At 52.1% G+C, this 12,487-nt stretch overlaps 1 protein-coding gene across 1 annotated transcript in view; it reads left to right on the forward strand.

Annotated features, from left to right (window-relative positions):
- The window catches only part of LOC139259661 (receptor-type tyrosine-protein phosphatase-like N), a 364,010-nt gene that overhangs the window by 279,738 nt on the left and 71,785 nt on the right, over positions 1–12,487 (forward strand). The window lies entirely within an intron of this gene.

The raw sequence follows: 12,487 nt of genomic DNA on the forward strand, positions 1-12,487 counted from the left end.
GGTAGAGCTGCAGAACACCAAAGGGGATAAAACGTTAGTGGGAGTTGTGTACAGACCTCCAAACAGTAGTAGTGATGTTGGGGAGGGCATCAAACAGGAAATTAGTGGTGCATGCAATAAAGGTGCAGCAGTTATCACGGGTGACTTTAATATGCATATAGATTGGGCTAACCAAACTGGAAGCAATACGGTGGAGGAGGATTTCCTGGAGTGCAGAAGGGATGGTTTTCTAGACCAATATGTCGAGGAACTAACTAGGGGGGAGGCTATCTTAGACTGGGTGTTGTGTAATGAGAGAGGATTAATTAGCAATCTCGTTGTGCGAGGCCCCTTGGGGAAGAGTGACCATAATATGATGGAATTCTACATTAGGGTGGAGAATGAAACAGTTAATTCAGAGACTGTGGTCCAGAACTTAAAGAAGGGTAACTTTGAAGGTATGAGGCGTGAATTAGCTAGGATAGATTGGTGAATGATACTTAAGGGGTTGACTGTGGATGGGCAATGGCAGACATTTAGAGACCGCATGGATGAACTACAATAATTGTACATCCCTGTCTGGCGTAAAAATAAAAAAGGGAAGGTGGCTCAACCATGGCTATCAAGGGAAATCAGGGATAGTATTAAAGCCAAGGAAGTGGCATACAAATTGGCCAGAAATAGCAGCGAACCCGGGGACTGGGAGAAATTTAGAACTCAGCAGAGGAGGACAAAGGGTTTGATTAGGGCAGGGAGAATAGAGTACGAGAGAAAGCTTGCAGGGAACATTAAGACAGACTGCAAAAGCTTCTATAGATATGTAAAGAGAAAAAGGTTAGTAAAGACAAACGTAGGTCCCCTGCAGTCAGAATCAGGGGAAGTCATAACGGGGAACAAAGAAATGGCGGACCAATTGAACAAGTACTTTGGTTCGGTATTCACTGAGGAGGACACAAACAACCTTCCGGATATAAAAGGGGTCGGAGGGTCTAGTAAGGAGGAGGAACTGAGGGAAATCCTTATTAGTCGGGAAATTGTGTTGGGGAAATTGATGGGATTGAAGGCCGATAAATCCCCAGGGCCTGATGGTCTGCATCCCAGAGTACTTAAGGAGGTGTTTTCCAACATTCCATAGACTCTGAATCAGTTCCTATGGAGTGGAGGGTAGCCAATGTAACCCAACTTTTTAAAAAAGGAGGGAGAGAGAAAACAGGGAATTATAGACCGGTCAGCCTGACATCGGTAGTGGGTAAAGTGATGGAATCAATTATTAAGGATGTCATAGCAGCACATTTGGAAAGAGGTGACATGATAGGTCCAAGTCAGCATGGATTTGTGAAAGGGAAATCATGCTTGACAAATCTTCTGGAATTTTTGAGGATGTTTCCAGTAGAGTGGACAAGGGAGAACCAGTTGATGTGGTGTATTTGGACTTTCAGAAGGCTTTCGACAAGGTCCCACACAAGAGATTAATGTGCAGAGTTAAAGCACATGGGATTGTGGGTAGTGTGCTGACATGGATTGAGAACTGGTTGGCAGACAGGAAGCAAAGAGTAGGAGTAAATGGGTACTTTTCAGAATGGCAGGCAGTGACTAGTGGGGTACCGCAAGGTTCTGTGCTGGGGCCCCAGCTGTTTACATTGTACATTAATGATTTAGACGAGGGGATTAAATGTAGTATCTCCAAATTTGCAGATGACACTAAGTTGGGTGGCAGTGTGAGCTGCGAGGAGGATGCTATGAGGCTGCAGAGTGACTTGGATAGGTTAGATGAGTGGGAAAATGCATGGCAGATGAAGTATAATGTGGATAAATGTGAGGTTATCCACTTTGGTGGTAAAAACAGAGAGACAGACTATTATCTGAATGGTGACAGATTAGGAAAAGGGGAGGTGCAACGAGACCTGGGTGTCATGGTACATCAGTCATTGAAGGTTGGCATGCAGATACAGCAGGCGGTTAAGAAAGCAAATGGCATGTTGGCCTTCATAGCGAGGGGATTTGAGTACAGGGGCTGGGAAGTTTTACTACAGTTGTACAGGGCCTTGGTGAGGCCACACCTGGAGTATTGTGTACAGTTTTGGTCTCCTAACTTGAGGAAGGACATTCTTGCTATTGAGGGAGTGCAGCGAAGGTTCACCAGACTGATTCCCGGGATGGCGGGACTGACATATCAAGAAAGACTGGATCAACTAGGCTTGTATTCACTGGAGTTCAAAAGAATGAGAGGGGATCTCATAGAAACGTTTAAAATTCTGACGGGTTTAGACAGGTTAGATGCAGGAAGAATGTTCCCAATGTTGTTGAAGTTCAGAACCAGGGGACACAGCCTAAGGATAAGGGGTAAGCCATTTAGGATCAAGATGAGGAGAAACTTCTTCACCCAGAGAGTGGTGAACCTGTGGAATTCTCTACCACAGAAAGTTGTTGAGGCCAATTCACTAAATATATTCAAAAAGGAGTTAGATGTAGTCCTTACTACTAGGGAGATCAAGGGGTATGACGAGAAAGCAGGAATGGGGTACTGAAGTTGCATGTTCAGCCATGAACTCATTGAATGGCGGTGCAGGCTCGAAGGGCCGAATGGCCTACTCCTGCAACTATTTTCTATGTTTTTATGTTTTCTATGTGCCACTAGGGGGCACACCTGTGGGAGATCTAAGGGTCATCTGTGCACCCAGGGGCAAGCAGGTATAAAAGGCAATCCATCATGCTGCTTCCCCACTTAGTTAGATTAAAGAGAGCAAGGTCACAATGGTTTGAGCTTACAACACAGTCTCGTGCAGTTATTCTGAACTTAACAACTGGCAACGAGTAACGGATCGCAAACTTTCAGGCAGTAAAGGCTGCCATTGGTATTCTTGAGAGATTTGTTGAGGGTGATGATTGGGAAGCCTTCGTTGAGCGTCTCGACCAGTACTTCGTGGCCAACGAGCTGGACAAGGCTGAGACTGTGGTCAAGCGCAGGGCGATTCTCCTCACCGTATGTGGGTCTTCGCTATATGGCCTCCTCAAAAATCTGCTGGCACTGGTCAAACCGACAGACAAGACTTACACAGAGCTGTGTACGCTGGTTCGGGAACACCTCAAGCCGAAGGAGAGCATCTTAATGGCCAGGTATCGTTTTTACACGCACCATCGCTCCGAGGGCCAGAACATGGCGAGCTTTGTCACCGACCTAAGACACCTTGCGGGACAGTGAGAATTTACCAGATCTTTGGGGGAAATGTTGCAGGAATTTTGTGTGCTTGGAATTGGCCACAAGGTCATTCTTCGCAAACTGCTGTCTGCCGAATCCCTAGATCTGAGCAAGGCCATCACGATAGCCCAGGCTTTCATATCGACGAGCGACAACACGAAACAGATATCTTTACAGCATCGAAGCTCACCGGCAAGTACTGTGCATAAAATAATGCCTTCAGCAGGCAGAACTGTACATGGCAGGGCCTACACGACCGCAGAGGCCAGGCCTAGGGTGGCTCAGAGGCCGCTGTGGAGAGCTAATGCGTGCCCATTAACAGCATGTTGGCGCTGCGGGGGCAGTCATAGAGCCCATCAATGTCGATTCAAGCACTATATGTGCAAGGGCTGTGGAACAATGGGGCACCTTCAGCGAATGTGCAAACGACCTCTGACTCACCACGTGACGGAGTCAGCAGAGGACGACCGATCCAGCGTGGATCACACTGAACGAGCAGGAGAGGCGACTCAACCTGAGGATGAAGAGGAAGTGTATGGGGTACACACCTTCACCACCAAAAGCCTTCCGATAATGTTAAAAGTTAAACTTAACGGCATTCCAGTCTCCATGGAATTGGACACGGGGGCGAGTCAATCAATCATGAGCCAGAAGGCTTTTGAGAAACTGTGGGGCAACAAGGCACAGAGGCCAAACTGAGCCCGATTCACCCAATGCTGTGCACTTACACCAAAGAACTCGTACCTGTTATAGGCAGTGCGGCAGTGAAAGTATCGTACGACGGAATGGTGCATGATTTACTACTATGGATTGTACCAGGCGATGGCCCAACGCTGTTCGGCAGAAGCTGGCCAGGAACGATCCGATGGAACTAGGATGACATCAAAGCACTGTCTTCGGTGGATGACGTCTCGTGCACCCAGGTGCTAAACAAATTCCTGCCGTTATTTGAGCCAGGCATCGGCAACTTCACAGGCACCAAATTGCAGATCCATCTTGTTCCTGGGGCACGGCCCGTTCATCACAAGGCCCGAGCAGTCCCACATACGATGCGAGAGAAAGTCGAGATCGAGCTGGACAGACTTCAACGAGAGGGAATCATATCGCCAGTCGAGTTCAACGAGTGGGCCAGTCCAATTGTGCCGGTGTTGAAGAACAATGGGACGGTCAGAATCTGCGGGGACTACAAGGCAACGATCATCCGAGTCTCGTTACAGGACCAGTATCCACTACCCAAAGCGGAGGACCTATTCGCAATGCTAGCAGGGGGAAAGTCGTTCACCAAGCTCGATCCAACCTCTGCTTACATGACACAGGAGCTGGCTGAACCGTCAAAGAAATTGACTGTTCGTGTCCCACAGATGCCCCTTTGGGATTCGCTCGGCTGTGGCCATCATCCAGAGGAACATGGGGAGTCTGCTGAAATCGGTTCCGCGCACCGTGGTGTTCCAAGACGACATCTTGATCACTGGCCGCAACACCACCGAACACTTGCACAACCTGGAGGAGGTTATAAAGCGACTGGATAGAGTGGGACTCAGGCTGAAACGCTCCAAGTGTGTTTTCCTGGCACCAGAGGTCGAATTTCTGGGGAGAAAGATTGCGGCGGACGGCATCAGACCCACGGACTCCAAGACGGAGGCCATCAAGAATGCACCCAGACCACAGAATGTGACGGAGCTGCGTTCATTCCCGGGACTCCTCAACTATTTTGGTAACTTTCTACCGGGGTTGAGCACTTTTCTGGAACCATTGCATTTATTGCTACACAAGGGTGACGACTGGGTTTGTGGTAAATCTCAAGAGACAGCCTTTAATAAGGCCAGAAATGTGCTATGCTCTAACAAGTTACTTGTATTGTCTGACCCATGTAAACGTTTAGTACTAGCTTGTGATGTGTCGTCGTACGGGGTCGGTTGTGTGTTACAGCAAGAAAATGTGCCACAGACCAGGCACTGAGAACTGTGCTGATGCCCTCAGTCGGCTACCATTGCCCACCACCGGGGTGGAAATGGCACAACCCGCAGACTTGCTTCTTGTAATGGATGCTTTTGAAAGCGAGCGGTCACCCGTCATGGCTCGCCAGATCAGGACCTGGACTAGCCAGGACCCGGTGCTATCACTAGGAAAAAGTTGCATCCTAACTGGGAGCTGGTTGGCGGTTCCCGGGGCAATGCAAGATGAAATTAAGCCGTTCCACTGACGTAAGGATGAATTGTCCATCCAATCGGATTGTCTCCTATGGGGGAATTGTGTGGTTTTGCCAAAAAAAAGACGGAAATGTTTATATGCGACCTACACAGTACCCACCCAGGCACAGTCATGATGAAGGCTATCGCCAGGTCGCACGTTTGGTGGCCCAGCATTGACTCGGAATTGGAGTCATGCGAACACCAATGTAACACTTGCTTACAGTTGAGCAACGCACCCAGGGAGGCCCCACTGAGCCTGTGGTCATGGCCCTCCAAACCGTGGTCCAGGGTCCACGTAGATTTTGCCGGCCCTCTTCTAGGAAAGATGTTTCTAGTAGCAGTGGACACTTACTCTAAATGGATTGAATGTATAATAATGTCATCAGGTACGTCCACTGCCACCATTGAAAGCCTCAGGGCCATGTTCGCCACCCATGGTTTGCCCGACGTCCTTATTAGTGACAGTGGACCATGTTTCACCAGCTCGGAATTCAACGAGTTCATGACCCGCAATGGTATTAAGCATGTCAGGTCTGCCCCATTTAAGCCCATATCCAATGGTCAAGCGGAACGGGCAGTCCAAACCATCAAGCAGAGATGAAATGCGTAACGGACGGCTCCTTGCAGACCCGGTTATCTCGGGTCCTGCTCAGCTACCGGATGGGCCCCCCACTCGCTCACCGGGGTTCCCCCGGCAGAATTGCTAATGAAGAGAGCACTCAAAACCAGGCTCTCCTTAGTCCACCCGGATCTCAATGATCACGCAGAAACCCGGCGTCACCGGCATAACGTGTACCATGATCGCGCGGCTGTATCACGTGACATTGAGGTTAATGACCCAGTGTTTGTTCTCAATTATGGTCATGGTCCCAAATGGGTCACTGGCACTGTGTTAGCCAAGGAGGGGAATAGAGTGTTTGTTGTTAAACTGCTGAATGAGCAAACGTGCAGGAAGCACTTGGATCAGACCAAACTGCGATTCTCTGACAACCAAGAACAGTTTGAAGAAGACTTTGCCATCTATGATCCACCAACACACACCCAACCAGCAATCGGCCTTGCTGTCAACCACGAGGATGAACCCACCACCATGCCTGACAGTCCGATCAGACCAACCGTGTTGCCGTGTAGCAATGATCCGACCAACTCACTCATACCAGGACTTCAACTCAGGCGATCAACCCGGGAACGCAGGGCGCCAGATCACCTTAACCTGTAAATAACTTGTACATAAGACTTTTGGGGGGAGTGATGTTATGTATGCAAACCTCACCAATGTGTAAGACTTGCCACTAGATGGCACACCTGTGGGAGACCGAAGGGTCACTTGCACACCCTGGGCAAGCAGGTATAAAAGGCAATCCACCATGCTGCTTCCTCACTTTGGAGTTACATTAAATAGACCAACGTCACAATGGTTTGAGCTTACAACACAGTCTCGGAGTTATTCTGAACTTACCAGTGGGGGATTCGGCGATGGTAATGTCGTTGAATATCAAGGGGTGGTGGTTAGACTCTCGCTTGTTGGAGATGTCGCTGCCTGGCACTTGTGTGGTGCAAATGTTATTTGCCACTTATCAGCCCAAGCCTGAATGTTGTCCAGGTCTTGCTGTATCCGGGCATGGACTGCTCCATTATCTGAGCAGTTGCGAATGGAACTGAACACTGTGCAGTCATCAGCGAACATCCCCACTTCTGACCTTATGATGGAGGGAAGGTCATTGATGAAGGACCTGAAGATAGATGGGCCTAGGACACTACCCTGAGGAACTTTGCTCAGTGGGTAGCACTCCTGCCTCTGAGTCAGAAGGTTGTAGGTTCAAGTCCCACTCCAGGGACTTGAGCACAAAATCAAGGCTGGCACTCCAGTGCAGTGCTGCACTGTCGGAGGTGCCGCCTCTCCGATGAGACGTTAAACCGAGGCGCCGTCTGCCCTCTCGGGTGGATGTAAAAGATCCCACGGGCATACTTTGAAGAGCAGCGGTTGTTATCCCTGGTGTCCTGGCCAATATTTTTCCCTCAACCAACTGCACTAAAAACAGACTATCAGGTCATTATCACATTGCTGCTTGTGGGAGCTTGCTGTGTGCAAATTGGCTGCTGCGTTTCCTGCATTACAACACTTTTAAAGGTGCTTCATCGGTAGTAAAGTGTTTTGAGACATCCTGAGGTTGTGAAAGGCGCTGTGGAAAGTATTTTTATTCTATTTAAGCTAACGTGAGTTCGGGAAAGTTTGAGGCCGACATTACAGCCACGTTCTGAAGCTCGTGGGACAAAGCGGGGAATCGATGCGTGAATGAGTTCCCCTGGGATATCCGGAGCAGCCACTGATGCTGTTCTCCTTCATGATCTGGGCTCACTAAACCATTGCTACCATCCAGACACACCGTTCTGGGTAACAATATTCACCCTGGAAAGAGCAGGGGTGATATGATTGAGGTGTTTAGCATGTTGAAAAAATTTGATAGGGTAGATACAGGGGGTGGTGAACCTGTGGAATTCTCTACCACATTGGCCATATATATAAGAGGGAGATAGATAGATTTCTAGACACGAAAGGCATTAAGAGTTATGGGGAAAAAGCGGGAATATGGTGTTGAGATAGAGCCATGATCATATTGAATGGTGGTGCAGGCTAGAAGGGCCGAATGGCCTACTAATGCTCCTATTTTCGATGGGCCCAAGTTTCGGGCCGCGCCTAGAACGGCGCAGCCCCGACCTGGACGCCGGTTTTTCGCGCCACAAAGTGTGCCTAAAAAAAACTTATAGATTCTCCGGCTCCCTTCTGGTCCTCTGGAGCTGGGCGCGGTGCAGCACGAGCTGTAGGGGGCGGAGCCAGGTCCCTGCACTGAAAACAGTGCCGGGACCTCTGCACATGCGCCCTACAGTGGGCACGCATGTGCAGTAGCTCCAGGCGCCCAAAACCGTGTGGGAGGGGCCCAAAGCACACAGCCCTTAGCCCTGGTCGAATGGCCTCACTGGGGCTGCGTGAATAAGGCTGCCTCCCACGCCTAGCTCCTGCTTCCTCCCGACCCGACTCGACTCCCGCTTCCCCCCCCCCCCCCCGCTCCCGTCCCCGGACCTGACCCCGAGACCAACCCGACTCCCGCCGCCCCCACCCACCCCGCCCCCGGACCCGACCCGACCCGACCCCCCCCCCAAACTGGACCCGACCCGTGCTCCCCACCCCCCCCACCCGACCAGACCTGACCTCCCTCTCCCTCCCTCCCTCCCCCCCACGCCCCCGACCCGAACCGACCTCCCTCTCCCACCACACCCCCGACCCGACCCGTGCTCCCCACCCCCCCCACCCGACCAGACCTGACCTCCCTCTCCCTCCCTCCCTCCCCCCCACACCCCCGACCCGACCCGCGCTCCCGACGCCCCCCCCCGCCCCCCCCCCCCCCACCCGGACCCGACCCAACCTGACCTCCCTCCCCCCGCCCCCGACACGAACTGACCCGACCTCCCTCTGCCCCCGCCCGACCCGAACCGACACGACCCGACCCGCGCTCCCTCCCTACCCCCACTCCTCCCCCCGGACCCGACCCAACCCGACCCGACCCGCGCTCCTGACCCCGACCCGCGCTCCCCCCTACCCGAACCAACCCGACCTCCCTCCTCTCCCCCACGACCCGACCCGTGCCCCCAACCGCCCCCCACTCCTCCCCCCGGACCGGACCCGACCCGCGCTCCTGACCCCGACCCGCGCTCCCCCCAACCCGACCCGCGCTCCCAACCCTGGACCCCGGACCCGACCCGACCCGACCCAACACCACCTACCTGTAAATCTGGTGCTGGGGACGGGCCCTGCCCGAAGTCTTGGGCCCGTCCAGGCCCGGCCCGTTCAGCCTCCCCCCCCCCCTTTCTCAGCCTTCTCACCCCCCTTCTCCTTTCACCCCCCTTCTCCTTTCACCCCCTTCTCCTTCCCCCCCTTCTCCTTTCCCCCCCTTCTCCTTTCCCCCCTTTTCCTTCCCCCCTTCTCCTTTCACCCCCCTTCTCCTTTCCTTTCCCCCCTTCTCCTTCTCCTTTCCTTTCCCCCCTTCTCCTTCCCCTTCTCCCTCCCTTTCCCCTTCTCCTCTCCCCCTTCCCCTTCTCCTCCTCCCCTTCCCCTTCTCCTCCTCCCCTTCCCCTTCTCCTCCTCCTCCCCCCTTCCCCTCCTCCTCCCCCCTTCCCCTCCTCCTCCCCCCCTTCCCCTCCTCCTCCTCCTCCCCCCTTCCACTTCTCCTCCTCTCCCCTTCTCCTCCTCCTCCCTTCCCCTTCTCCTCCTCCCCCCTTCCCCTTCTTCTCCTCCTCCTCCTCCCCCCCTTCCCCTTCTCCTCCTCCCCCCCTTCCCCTTCTCCTCCTCCCACTTCCCCTTCTCCTCCTCCTCCTCCTCCCCCTTCCCCTCCTCCTCCCCCCCTTCCCCTCCTCCTCCCCCCTTCCCCTCCTCCTCCTCCTCCTCCTCCTCCTCCCCCCTTCCACTTCTCCTCCTCTCCCCTTCTCCTCCTCCCCCCCTTCCCCTTCTCCTCCTCCCCCACTTCTCCTTCTCCTTCCCCTTCTCCCCCATCCACCTCTCCTTCTCCCACATCCCCTTCTCCCCCATCCCCTTCTCCCCCATCCCCCCTTCCCCTTCTCCCCCATCCCTCCCCCTCTGCCTCCCTCCCTCCCCTCCCTCTACCCCCCTCCTCTCCCTCCCCTCGCTGTCAGAAACACAGACACTGGCAGACAGAGAGTGAGAGACACTGACAGAGACATACTTGGCCCGGGGGGGGGGGGGGCATCCCAGCACGCTGTTGGAGGGCTCCCGGTGCTGCAGTCGGTAAGTAGAAAATGTTTTATTTATTGATTTTTTTAAAAATTATTTCTTATTAATTTTTTTTTGATTGATTTATTGGTTGATTTATTGATGTTTTTATCATTTATTATTGAGGATGGCTCTTTATTTGTAAAACTGAAGTGTTTAATGTTTGTAAACTTCCCTTTAAACCCCCCCCCCCCAATCCCCACGCCTGATTTTCTAAAGTGCAGACAAGGTTTTTCGAGCGTACAAAAATCTTCACTTACTCCATTCTAAGTTAGTTTGGAGTAAGTTTTCACTGCCGAAACTTTGAAAACAGGCGTAAGTGGCCGGACACGCCCCCTTTTGAAAAAAAAAATTCTGTTCCAAAGTGAAACTGTTCTAACTGACCAGAACTGGAGCAAACTAAATGCCGAGAATTTGAATTTCTAAGATACTCCGTTCTACACCAGTTGCTCCAAAAAATCAGGAGCAACTGAGGCCGAAACTTGGGCCCTATGTTTCTAAACATTTTGCGCTGGTGGGGGGAGTCGAGGACAAAGGTAGGCTTAAAATCAGAGCCAGGCCATTCAGGTGAGAAGTTGGAAAACATTTATTCACACAAAGGGTGTTAGAAGTGTGTGCAATGTATGCTCACAGGTTTGTAGGGCTGTTGAAAACCTTCCTCGGGAGCCGGCACCTCACAACTAAATATATTCAAAAGGGAGTTAGATGAAGTCCTTAGTACTCGGGGGATCAAGGGGTATGGCGTGAAAGCAGGAAGTGGGTACTGAAGTTTCATGTTCAGCCATGAACTCGTTGAATGGCGGTGCAGGCTAGAAGGGCTGAATGGCCTGCTCCTGCACCTATTTTCTATGTTTCTATGTTTCTAACTTGAGTCTCCTCCGGGAAATCCCCTCCGTGCCTTTCAGCTCTGTGCGGAGGGGATTCCTGTACGGCCTGCTCCTGCACACTCTCAACCTTGCCATCCTCGTCTGCCGACCGGACACGCCATGGCGCGCCATCTTGCCGTCTGGTGGAGGCGGGGGTCCCCAATGGAGTGCTCTCTACGCGGGAAACCTCCACTTATTTATTAGGGACTTGGCCTGGAGGGTGGTGCACGGAGCAGTCCCGCGCAGTCGGTTTTTAAGTCAGTTCACGGGCTCCCAGGCCGCCTGCAATTTCTGCGGTCTGGAAGAATCCGTGTTCCATGTCAATGGCGAATGTGTGAGATGGCATTATTTCCAATATTTGGAGGGGCTTCTCCTCAAATTCTGGTTGCACTTCAGTCCCACGCTCCTGATCTTTGGGCACCCTGTGCAGAGGGGAGCGGGCAGGTCGGAGGGCCTCCTTGTAGGACTGCTCCTGGGCATGGCCAAGGGGGCTATCAGCCGGTCCAGGCAGCGGGCAGTCGAGGGGGTCGTTCAGCCCGACTGCCTGCCTCTCTTCCGCGGTTACATCCGAGCCAGGGTGTCCCTGGAGATGGAGTACGCGGTGTCCACCGGTACGCTCGCGGCCTTCCACGAGAGGTGGGTGCCAGAGGGACTGGAGTGCATCATCACCCCTGGCAACCAAATTTCTATTTGATCATTTAAAATTAAAAGTTTAATTTGTTTAATTTGTCGGTTTTAGTGCCCCTTTTAATAAGGGGGCACTTGATTTATCGGTTCAACAAAATAGTTGTAGAGCTGTTGAGTTGGGAGTGGCTTAGCCAGTCACGTGATGTTCACAAGTCTCAATAAAACCCCAGCCAGTTGGGTTCGGGGGATCCATGATGAGGCAGGTGGTTGTGAGTCTGGTGGATGAACTGGTAATGTGTCATGTGATTGTTAAACCTTTGCTAATAAACCAACTAGTTCTTAATAGCAATGTGTTGCTGTGAATTCTTAAGCAAAGAACCCACAAAGCAAATACATTACGGTGTGGAGCTCTCTCCCACTCAAGGCAGTCGATGCTAGCTCAAATAATAATTTTAACTCTGAGATCGATAGGTTTGTTTTTTTCCAGCCAAGGTTATTAAGGGATGTGGAGCCAAGAGCGGGGGGGGGGGGTGGGGGGCGGTGGATAGAGTTGGGATACAGGTCAGCCGTGATTTCATTGATTGGCGGAACAGGCTTGAGGGGCTGAATGACCTCCTGTTGTTCCTGTCGTCATTGAAGAGCTCACCTATGAGAACGCGGGGAGGGCGCTATGCTAACGGAGTTATTTGCTGACCAACCCACGATTAAGGTTGGGATCAGGAGCAAAACATCAACGGGAGGCACGCAAAGATAACAGAGAGACAAGTTCAAGGTGGGTCCCAGTTATATTGATGAGGCCACACCTGGAATACTGCGTGCAGTTTTGGTTTCCATATTT

This window comes from Pristiophorus japonicus, chromosome 3 (assembly GCF_044704955.1).
Source record: "Pristiophorus japonicus isolate sPriJap1 chromosome 3, sPriJap1.hap1, whole genome shotgun sequence".
In the NCBI taxonomy this organism is placed as follows: Eukaryota; Metazoa; Chordata; class Chondrichthyes; family Pristiophoridae; genus Pristiophorus; species Pristiophorus japonicus.